At 40.4% G+C, this 10,092-nt stretch overlaps 1 non-coding gene across 1 annotated transcript; it reads right to left on the bottom strand.

Annotated features, from left to right (window-relative positions):
* Positions 1 to 8,885: 8,885 nt before the first annotated feature.
* LOC130942364 (small nucleolar RNA R71) lies at positions 8,886 to 8,993 on the bottom strand. Its single transcript, XR_009070937.1, has one exon. It is a non-coding gene; the product is annotated as a small nucleolar RNA R71 (small nucleolar RNA).
* Positions 8,994 to 10,092: the final 1,099 nt, after the last annotated feature.

Raw genomic sequence — 10,092 nt, 5'->3', positions numbered from 1 at the left:
TTAATTACATGGGTGAACCCTATGGAGACACCTATAACTCATCATGGAGAAATCATCCGAATTTCTCATGGAAGGATCAACAAAAGCCTCAACAAGGCTTTAACAATGGTGGACACAATAGGCTGAGTAATAGTAAGCCATATCCATCATCTTCTCAGCAATAGACAGAGAATTCTGAACAAAACACTTCTAATTTAGCCAATATAGTCTCTGATCTGTCAAAGGCCACTTTCAGTTTCATGAATGAAACAAGATCCTCCATTAGAAATTTGGAGGCACAAGTGGGCCAGCTGAGTAAGAAAGTCATTGAACTCCTCCCAGTATTCTCCCAAGTATACAGAAGAGAATCCAAAAGGAGAGTGCAAGGCCATTGATGTGATCAATGTGCCGAATGCACAAGGGAGGAAGAGGACGAAAATCCTAGTGAGGAAGACCTCCTGGGACGTCCCTCAAGCAGAAGGAGTTTCCATTAAGGATCCAGAGGAATCTGAGGCTCATAAGACCATAGAGATTCCATTAAATCTCCTTCTGCCATTCATGAGCTCTGAAGACTATTCTTCCTCTGAAGAGGATGAAGATGTGACTGGAGAGCAAGTTGCTCAATACTTAGGAGGTATCATGAAGCTGAATGCCAAGTTGTTTGGTAATGAGACTTGGGAAAGTGAACCTCCCTTGCTCATTAGTGAACTAGATACTTGGATTCAGAAAACTCTACCTCAAAAGAAACAAGATCCTGGCAAGTTCCTAATACCTTGTACCATAGGCACCATGACCTTTGCAAAAGCTCTGTGTGATCTGGGGTCAGGGATAAATCTTATGCCACTCTTTGTAATGGAGAAGCTGGGGATCATTGAGGTACAACCTGCCTTGTTCTCATTGCAATTGGCAGACAAGTCATTGAGACAAGCTTATGGATTAGTAGAGGACGTGCTAGTAAAGGTTGAAGGCCTTTACATCCCTGCTGATTTCATAATCCTAGACACTAGGAAGGAAGATGATGAATGCATCATCCTTGGAATACCTTTCCTGGCCACAGCAGGAGCTGTGATAGATGTCAACAGAGGTGAATTAGTCCTTCAATTGAATGGGGACTACCTTGTGTTTAAGGCATATGGCCATCCCTCTGTGACAAAAGAGAGTAAGCATGAAGAGCTTCTCTCAGTTCAGAGTCAAGAAGAGCCCCCACAGTCAAACTCTAAGTTTGGTGTTGGGAGGCCACAACCAAACTCTAAGTTTGGTGTTAAGATCCCATATCCAAACTCTAAGTTTGGTGTTGGCAACTATACAACATTGACCTGATCACCTTGTGGCTCCATGAGAGCCACTGTCAAGCTATTGACATTAAAGAAGCGCTTGTTGGGAGGCAACCCAATTTTATCTAATTTTTATTTTATTATATTTTATTGTTATCTTGTGTTTTATTAGGTACATGATCATGAGCAGTCACAAAAAAAATCAAAAAAATTAAAAACAGAATCAAAAACAGCAGAAAAAAATTTTCACCCTGGAGGACGCACAGGCTGGCGTTCAACGCCAGTAAGGTGCATCTGGCCGGCGTTCAACGCCAGAACAGAGCACCATTCTGGCGCTGAACGCCAGAAACAAGCAACATTCTGGCGCTGAACGCCAGGAATGTGCCTAGAGAGGAAAAACTGGCGCTGAACGCCAGTAACAAGCATGAAACTGGAGTTCAACGCCAGAAACATGCTTTACATGGGCGTTGAACGCCCAGAACGTGCACCAATGGGCGTTTAAACGCCAGAATGGTGTGCCAAGGCATTTTACATGCCTATTTGGTGCAAGGATGGAATTCCTTGACACCTCAGGACCTGTGGACCCCACAGGATCACCTCAAGATCTGTGGACCCCACAGGATCTCCACCTAACATATTCCCACCTTACCTCCTAATCCTATTTTTGTGATTTTTCTTCCCCATATCACACTTCCCAAAAACCTTCACCAATCACCTCAATTCCTCTTCCCAATCAACCCATTCACCACTCACATCCATCCACTCTTCCCCATACACCCCACCTACCTTCAAAAATTCAAAACCATTTTCCCACCCATTCCCACCCTAAATGACCGAAACCACACTACCCCCTCTCCCTATAAATACCCTTCCATTCTACTTTATTTTCACACAACACAAACCCCTTCTTCTTCACTTGGCCGAACCTACCTCTCTCTCTCTCTACCATATTCTCTTCTTCTTCTTCTTCTCTTCTTTCTTCTATTGCTCGAGGACGAGCAATATTTTAAGTTTGGTGTGGTAAAAGCATAAGCTTTTTGTTTTTCCATTACCATCAATGGCACCTAAGGCCAGAGTATCCTCTAGAAAAGGAAAAGGGAAGACAAAAGCTTCCACCTCCGAATCATGGGAGATGGAAAGATTCATCTCTAAGAGCCATCAAGACCACTTCTATGATGTTGTGGCAAAGAAGAAGGTGATCCCTGAGGTCCCTTTCAAGCTCAAGAAAAACGAGTATCCGGAGATCCGACATGAAATCCGAAGAAGAGGTTGGGAAGTCCTAGCCAACCTCATGCAACAAGTCGGAATTTTAATGGTTCAAGAGTTCTATGCCAATGCATGGATCACTAGGAACCATGATCAAAGTATGAACCCGAGTCCAAAGAATTATCTCACAATGGTTCGGGGGAAATACTTAGATTTTAGTCCGGAAAATGTGAGGTTGGCGTTTCACTTGCCCATGATGCAAGAAGATGAACGCCCCTACACTAGAAGGGTCAAGTTTAATCAAGGGTTGGACCAAGTCCTTATAGACATATGTGTGGAAGGAGCTCAATGGAAGAGAGACTCCAAAGGCAAGCCAGTCCAACTAAGAAGACTGGACCTCAAGCCTGTGGCTAGAGGATGGTTGGAGTTCATTCAACGCTCCATCATTCCTACTAGCAACCGATCTGAAGTTACTGTGGATCGGGCCATCATGATTCATGGCATCATGATTGGAGAGGAAGTAGAAGTTCATGAGGTCATCTCCAATGAAATCTACAAAATAGCCGACAAGCCCTCACCTATGGCACGGCTAGCTTTTCCTCACCTTATTTGCCATCTATATTACTCAGCTGGAGTCATCATAGAAGGAGACATCCTCATTGAAGAGGATAAGCCCATCACCAAGAAGAGGATGGAGCAAGGAAGAGAGACCCCTCACGGTTCTCAAGAGATGCATGAGGAAGCTCATCATCAAGAAATCCCTGAGATGCCTCAAGGGATGCACTTTCCTCCCAACAACTAAGGGTGGAACATCATGAGCACTCCATCATTCTCCAAGAAATAAAAGAATATCAAAGAGCAATGAGGGAGGAGCAACAAAGGCAAGGAAGGGACATAGAAGAACTTAAGGACATTGTTGGTCCTTCAAGAAGAAGACGCCACTAAAGGTGGATTCATTCCTTGTTCTTTACTTCTTTCTGTTTTCGGTTTTTTTATGTTGTGTTTATCTATGTTTTGTGTCTTTATTTCATGATCATTAGTATGTATTAAACCATGTCTTAAAGCTATGAATAAATTCCATTAATCCTTAACCTCTCTTAAAAGAAAAATGTTTTAATTCAAAAGAACAAGAAGTACATGAATTTCGAATTTATCCTTGAATTTAATTTAATTATATTGATGTGGTGACAATACTTTTGTTTTCTGAATGAATGCTTGAACAGTGCATATTTTTTATCTTGTTGTTTATGAATGTTAAAATTGTTGGATCTTGAAAGAATGATGAACAAAGAGAAATGTTATGGATGATCTGAAAAATCATGAAATTGATTTTTGAAGCAAGGAAAAGCAGTGAAAAAGAAGAAGCTTGCGAAAAAAAAAGTGGCGAAAAAAAAAGAAAAAGAAAAAGCAAGCAGAAAAAGCCAGTAGCCCTTAAAACCAAAAGGCAAGGGTAAAAAGGATCCAAGACTTTGAGCATCAATGGATAGGAGGGCCCAAGGAAATTAAATCCAGGCCTAAGCGGCTAAATCAAGCTGTCCCTAACCATGTGCTTGTGTCATGAAGGTCCAAGTGAAAAGCTTGAGACTGAGTGGTTAAAGTCGTGATCCAAAGCAAAAAAGAGTGTGCTTAAGAGCTCTGGACACCACTAACTGGGGACTCTAGCAAAGCTGAGTCACAATCTGAAAAGGTTCACCCAGTTATGTGTCTGTGGCATTTATGTATCTGGTGGTAATACTAGAAAACAAAGTGCTTAGAGCCACGACCAAGACTCATAAGTAGCTGTGTTCAAGAATCAACATACTTAACTAGGAGAATCAATAACACTATCCGAAATTCTAAGTTCCTAGAGAAGCCAATCATTCTAAACTTCAAAGGAAAAAGTGAGATGCCAAAACTGTTCAGAAGCAAAAAACTACAAGTCCCGCTCATCTAATTATAATTAATATTCATTGATATTCTGGAATTTATAGTATATTCTCTTCTTTTTATCCTATTTGATTTTCAGTTGCTTGGGGAGAAGCAACAATTTAAGTTTGGTGTTGTGATGAGCGGATAATTTATACGCTTTTTGGCATTGTTTTTAGGTAGTTTTTAGTAAGTTCAAGCTACTTTTAGGGATGTTTTCATTAGTTTTTATGTTAAATTCACATTTCTGGACTTTACTATGAGTTTGTATGTCTTTCTGTGATTTCAGGTAAATTCTGGCTGAAATTAAGGGATTTGAGCAAAACTCTGAAAAAGGCTGACAAGAGGACTGCTGATGCTGTTGGAATCTGACCTCCCTGCACTCAAAATGGATTTTCTGGAGCTACAGAACTCCAAATTGCGCGCTCTCCACGGCGTTGGAAAGTAGACATCCAGATCTTTCCAGCAATATATAATAGTTCATACTTTATTCGAAAATTGATGACGTAACTTGGCGTTGAACGCCAAGTACATGCTGCTGTCTGGAGTTAAACGCCAGAAAAACGTCATGATCCGGAGTTGAACGCCCAAAACACGTCATAACTCAGAGTTCAACTCCAAGAGAAGCCTCAGCTCGTGGATAGATCAAGCTCAGCCCAAACATACACCAAGTGGGCCCCGGAAGTGGATTTATGCATCAATTACTTACTCATGTAAACCCTAGGAGCTAGTTTATTATAAATAGAACATTTAACTAGTGTATGAGACGTCTTTGATCATTCGGTCTTGTGACCACATGGGGGCTGGCCATTCGGCCATGCCTGAACCTCTCTCACTTATGTATTTTCAACGGTGGAGTTTCTACACACCATAGATTAAGGGTGTGGAGCTCTGCTGTACCTCAAGTTTCAATGCAATTACTATTATTTTCTATCCAAATCAATTTAATTCTTAATCCAAGATATACGTTGCACTTCATTTTGATGAATGTGATGATCCGTGACACTCATCATCATTCTCACCTATGAACGCTGATGAGCGGATAATTTGTACGCTTTTTGGCATTATTTTTAGTATGTTTTTAGTATATTTGGTTTAGTTTTTAGTATATTTTTATTAGTTTTTAGTTAAAATTCACTTTTCTGGACTTTACTATGAGTTTGTGTGTTTTTCTGTGATTTCAGGTATTTTCTGGCTGAAATTGAGGGACCTGAGCAAAAATCTAATTCAGAGACTGAAAAGGACTGCAGATGCTGTTGGATTCTGACCTCCCTGCACTCGAAGTAGATTTTCTGGAGCTAAAGAAGCCTAATTGGCGCGCTTTCAACGGCGTTGGAAAGTAGACATCCTGGGCTTTCCAGCAATATATGATAGTCCATACTTTGCCCAAGATTTGATGGCTCAAACCGGCGTTCAAAGTCAGCTTCAGAAATTCCAGCGTTAAACGTCGGAACTGGCACCAAAATGGGAGTTAAACGCCCAAACTGGCACAAAAGCTGGCGTTTAACTCCAAGAAGAGTCTCTACACGAAAATGCTTCATTGCTCAGCCCAAACACACACCAAGTGGGCCCGAAAGTGGATTTTTATGTCATTTACTCATCTTTGTAAACCTTAGGCTACTAGTTTTCTATAAGTAGGACCTTTTACTATTGTATTTTCATCTCTGGACATCTAGTTCTTAGATCATCTGGGGGCTGGCCTCACGGCCATACCTAGACCTTGTTCTTATGTATTTTCAATGGTGGAGTTTCTACACACCATAGATTAAGGTGTGAAGCTCTGCTGTACCTCGAGTATTAATGCAATTACTATTGTTCTTCTATTCAATTCCGCTTGTTCTTGTTCTAAGATATTCATTTGCACCCAAGAACATGATGAATGTGATGATTATGTGACACTCATCATCATTCTCACCTATGAACGAGTGCCTGACAACCACTTCTGTTCTACAAGCAAACAAGGCTCTAATGTTTATCTCTTGGATTTCTTAACCGGAATCTTCGTGGTATAGGCTAGAACTGATGGCGGCATTCAAGAGAATCCGGAAGGTCTAACCTTGTCTGTGGTATTCTGAGTAGGATTCAATGATTGAATGACTGTGACGTGCTTCAAACTCCTGAGGGCGGGGCGTTAGTGACAGACGCAAAAGAATCACTGGATTCTATTCCGGCCTGATCGAGAACCGACAGATGGATAGCCGTGCCGTGACAGGGTGCGTTGAACATTTCCACTGAGAGGATGGGAGGTAGCCACTGACAACGGTGAAACCCTTGCATAAGCTTGCCATGGAAAGGAGTAAGAAGGATTGGATGAAGACAGTAGGAAAGCAGAGAGACGGAAGGGACACAGCATCTTCATGCGCTTATCTGAAATTCCCACCAATGAATTACATAAGTATCTCTATCTTTATCTTTATGTTTTATTCATCATTCATAACCATTTGAGTCTGCCTGACTAAGATTTACAAGGTGACCATAGCTTGCTTCATACCAACAATCTTCGTGGGATCGACCCTTACTCGCGTAAGGTTTATTACTTGGACGACCCAGTGCACTTGCTGGTTAGTTGTGCGGAGTTGTGATGAAGAGTTGAGATTGCAATGAGCGTACCATGTTGATGGCGCCATTGATGATCACAATTTCGTGCACCAAGTTTTTGGCGCCGTTGCCGGGGATTGTTTCGTGTATGGACAACTGACGGTTCATCTTGTTGCTTAGATTAGGTATTTTTCAGAGTTCTTAAGAATGAATTCTAGTGTTTCAAGGTGATGTTCTTATCATCACCAAAGCTGATTGATTCTCATCAATTTAGCTCTTGAATGCAGTGTCCTGCTGAAGCTTGGCTATTCATGTCTAATTCCTTTAGACTGAAGCTTTAGACTAACATTGCATGATTCCTGGAATTCTCATTAAGAATTTTGATACCTTTATTTTCTTTTTCCACTTAATTTTCGAAAAAAAAAATACAAAAAAAAAATTACAAAATCATGAAAACCAAAAATATTTTATGTTTCTTGTTGAGTCCAGTGTCTCATTTTAAGTTTGGTGTCTTGCATGCATTGTTTATTTGATCTTGGTTCTATTTTCAAGTCAATAGTACAGGGAACTGAAGATTCAGAACATGCAGCAGAGGAATTACACAGAAAAAGCTGGGCGTTCAAAACGCCCAGTGAAGAAGGACAGACTGGCGTTTAAACGCCAGCCAGGGTGCCTGGTTGGGCGTTTAACGCCCAAAAAGGTAGTGCATTGGGCGTTAAACGCCAGAATGTGCACCATTCTGGGCGTTTAACGCCAGGATGGCACAAGGGGGAGGATCTTGTTTTCAAATCAATTTTTTTTCAAGTTTTCAAAGTTTTTCAAAATCAAATCTTTTTCAAATCATATCTTTTCAATCAAATGTTTTCAAAATCAATTTCTTTCCTTTTTCAAAGATACTTGCTAACAATTAATGATTTGATTGAACATTTCAAGTATGTTGCATTTTCTGTTGAGAAAGGTTTAATGTTTGAATCATATCTTTTCTTGTTAGGCAAGTCATTAATTTTTAAAATCAAATATTTTTTAAAAATTGTTTTCAAATCATATTTTCTCAATCACATTTTTTTAAACCAATCATATCTTCTTAACCACATCTTTTTCAAAATAGTTTTCAATCAAATCTTTTTGACTTCTAATTTCAAAATCTTTTTCAAAAATCACTTGATTTCTTTCCCACTCTTATTTTCGAAAATTGATTAATGTTTTTCAAAATATTTTCAAATTCTTTTACTTAATTTTCGAAAAATTACCTTCCCTCCTCTCACATCCTTCTATTTATGGACTAACACTATTCCTCAATGCACAATTCGAACTCCATCTTTCTTGATAAGTTCGAATTTTCTACCTCTGTCTTCTATTTTTCTTTTCCTCAGACACCTCAAGGAATCTCTATACTGTGACATAAAGGATTCCACACTTTCTTGTTCTCTTCTCTTTCATATGAGCAGGAACAAAGACAAAAGCATTCTTGTTGAAGCTGACCCTGAACCTGAAAGGACCTTGAAGCGAAAGCTAAGAGAAGCTAAGGCACAATTCTCTGTAGAGGACCTAACAGAAATCTTCAAAGAAGAAGAACCCATGGCAGCCGAAAACAACAACAATGCAAACAATGCAAGGAAGGTGCTGTGTGACTTTACTGCACCTACTCCCGACTTCTATGGGAGAAGCATCTCTATCCCTGCCATTGGAGCAAACAACTTTGAGCTTAAGCCTCAATTAGTTTCTCTAATGCAACAGAATTGCAAGTTCCATGGACTTCCATTGGAAGATCCTCATCAGTTCTTAGCTGAATTCTTGCAAATCTGTGACACTGTCAAGACTAATGGGGTTGACCCTGAGGTCTACAGACTTATGCTATTCCCTTTTTCTGTAAGAGACAGAGCTAGGACATGGTTGGACTCACAACCTAAAGAAAGCCTGGACTCATGGGAAAAGCTAGTCAATGCCTTCTTGGCAAAGTTCTTTCCACCTCAAAAATTGAGTAAGCTTAGAGTGGAAGTCCAAACCTTCAGACAGAAGGATGGAGAATCCCTCTATGAAGCTTGGGAAAGATACAAACAATTGATCAGAAAATATCCTTCTGACATGCTTTCTGAATGGAGCATCATAGGTATTTTCTATGATGGTCTCTCTGAACTATCCAAGATGTCTTTGGATAGCTCTGCTGGAGGATCTCTTCATCTGAAGAAGACGCCTACAGAAGCTCAAGAGCTAATTAAAATGGTTGCAAATAACCAATTCATGTACACTTCTGAAAGGAATCCTGTGAACAATGGGACTAATCAGAAGAAAGGAGTTCTTGAGATTGATACTCTGAATGCCATATTGGCTCAGAATAAAATATTGACTCAACAAGTCAATTTGATTTCTCAAAGTCTGTCTGGAATGCAAAATGCACCAAGCAGTACTAAGGATGCTTCATCTGAAGAAGAAGCTTATGATCCTGAGAACCCTTCAATGGAAGAGGTGAATTACCTAGGAGAACCTTATGGAAACACCTATAATTCTTCATGGAGAAATCACCCAAATTTCTCATGGAAGGATCAACAGAGACCTCAACAAGGTTTCAACAACAATAATGGTGGAAGAAACAGGTTTAGCAATGGCAAGCCTTTTCCATCATCTTCTCAGCAAGAGACAGAGAATTCTAAGCAGAGCCACTCTGACTTAGCAACCATGGTCTCTGATCTAATCAAAACCACTCAAAGTTTCATGACTGAAACAAGGTCCTCCATTAGGAATTTGGAGGCACAAGTGGGACAGCTGAGCAAGAGAATTACTGAACTCCCTCCTAGTACTCTTCCAAGCAATACAGAAGAAAATCCAAAAGGAGAGTGCAAGGCCATCAACATGGCCGAATTTGGAGAGGAAGGAGAGGCAGTGAACGCCACTGAGGAAGACCTCAATGAGCGTGCACTGACCTCCACTGAGTTCCCCAATGAGGAACCATGGGAATCTGAGGCTCAAAATGAGACCATAGAAATTCCATTGGACTTACTTCTGCCTTTCATGAGCTCTGATGAGTATTCCTCCTCTGAAGAGGATGAGTATGTCACTGAAGAGCAAGTTGCTAAATACCTTGGAGCAATCATGAAGCTAAATGACAAGTTATTTGAAAATGAGACTTGGGAGGATGAACCCCCTTTGCTCACCAAAGAATTGGATGACTTGTCTAGGCAGAAATTACCTC

Source organism: Arachis stenosperma, chromosome 7 (assembly GCF_014773155.1).
Source record: "Arachis stenosperma cultivar V10309 chromosome 7, arast.V10309.gnm1.PFL2, whole genome shotgun sequence".
Lineage (NCBI taxonomy): Eukaryota > Viridiplantae > Streptophyta > Magnoliopsida > Fabales > Fabaceae > Arachis > Arachis stenosperma.
Note: the sequence above shows the minus strand (reverse complement) of the source record. Positions and strands in the feature narration are given on the sequence as shown.